At 40.1% G+C, this 1,927-nt stretch overlaps 1 pseudogene; it reads left to right on the forward strand.

Moving 5' to 3' along the window:
* The window catches only part of LOC107691993 (adenosine deaminase domain-containing protein 2-like), an 8,261-nt pseudogene that overhangs the window by 3,023 nt on the left and 3,311 nt on the right, over window positions 1-1,927 (forward strand).

The raw sequence follows: 1,927 nt of genomic DNA on the forward strand, positions 1-1,927 counted from the left end.
ATTTTAACCAAACTATGTTACAGACTTTTCATTAAGACCCTAAAGAATCATATCAACTTGTGGAAAATTGGCATCCTATGACCCCTTTAAAGTCCCCCTGCAGTCAAAAATGTTATGCCTTAAAACTCATCTTTGATCATCAAAATTACATATTTAAATGTGTTTTCTTGTGAAAATAATTTTCTCATGCCTTAAAAAAAAGCTTGAATGTAACTCTACACCCTTGCCTGTTACTATACACGATCTATGAATATGCAAATGAGCCCCACCTCCACTCAGTCACACCAGCCAGGGCTTCCTGATCCACAGATAATGACTGATAATACTATGTTTTTACTAGCGGACAACTACAGTGGATACTGTAACAGTCGTTAAAGTAAGTTACTTGATGTTGTGTCCTCAATGCCTTGAAGACTCGAATGCAGCCAAGTTTGTGATTCTTAATTCACCCCGGGAGCAATGCGTGTGAACTGCGGACGCCAATGCAGGAGAGGTGGGTCTGACTCCGGGCTATTTTACACTGTTGCCGTGGGTTATTATTCAAGTTAGCGGTTCTAAATTCACATTAAACCACAGCTTCATGGGGTTTTTGCTCAATTTTATTTTTGGTTTTGTGCTTGTAATCCTATTGGTATATCTTACATGCGATCTCTATGCTATGATCTATATGCGTATCACGTTTGTATAAACGGAGAAAGGGATATGCTAATGATAGGAATCTATCCCTTGACGTGATTGGTTATTGAATTTTGTGACGTAGCAAACCGATGGCTGTTTCAAACCGCGTTTCTGGGACTGCCTTTGGGAGACTACAGTTTTAAGGAGAAAATACTCAGCAATGGTGTTGATTAATGGATTGGCACATGGTTTGTCTAAAAGCAAATTAAAAACACCACATAGACAAATAAACAACATAAACTTGATATTCACTACAGGTAGACTCTCTACTTGTTGCCTAGGCGATTCCAAGTACTGCTCAGAGAAAGTGTCTGAAGTCATTAGCAAGCGTTTGGTCACGGGCTGGAATGATGCACTGCCTCCTCCATTCAAACAAACCACCATCTTCTTCCTGAGTGGAGAGCACGTGGGGCCTTATGAGAACACAGACCACTGCAAAGACCTCAGCGTCAACTGGTGTTTGGGAGACTACAGTATTGAGATTCTGGACAGCACCACTGGTTATGCAATCAACAAGTCAGTCGTACTAAATAAACTAGCTAATGACAGTCTTAAATGCAACAGTGTAATGCAATATGTGCATTGTATTTGAGGAGCTCATTTGTAACCAAGCCACTTCGAGACAGTCTCCTGATGCTGAATCTAGTTTAATATTTTGCAGATATTTATACTTCTAATAGATGCCTTAATCAGTACACAGTCATGGCCAAAGGTTTTGGCAGTGACATACATTTTGTGTTTTGCAAAGTTTGCTGCTTAAGCTGTTGTGGTGTTCATTGACATTGTTTCTAGATTGTGTAGAGTGATCTTTTCACAAAAAAAACTAATTTAACTTTTTTGTTTTTTATCCTGACAAAATGACCAGCTAACATTAAGGACCTGTTTACACCTGGTCACTTCATGCGTTTTTTCTGATCGGATAGCTATCCGATCGTGAAAAGACCAGGTGTAAATGCCCTCCGAAACGCATTCGAGACGGATATAAATCCGATCGCTCAAACCACTTCAGGAGGTGGTCTGGGCCGCATTCCAGACGAAACTGGACAAGTGTAAATACAAGTTGTTTAAAGCACATATGTAAATTTTACTCCTCCCAAAATGTTAAAATAATAAACGTGTGAGCGTGTTGTAAGCTATATGACATTAGTCAGACTGCGCTAATGCAACACACATCGCTGCGGATGAGTAGCTGAGGCTGCATTTACACTGGCACAAAAAATCCGATCTTTCGCTCACATCTGACACCGAT

Source organism: Sinocyclocheilus anshuiensis, unplaced genomic scaffold (assembly GCF_001515605.1).
Source record: "Sinocyclocheilus anshuiensis isolate Anshui unplaced genomic scaffold, SAMN03320099.WGS_v1.1 scaffold426, whole genome shotgun sequence".
Lineage (NCBI taxonomy): Eukaryota > Metazoa > Chordata > Actinopteri > Cypriniformes > Cyprinidae > Sinocyclocheilus > Sinocyclocheilus anshuiensis.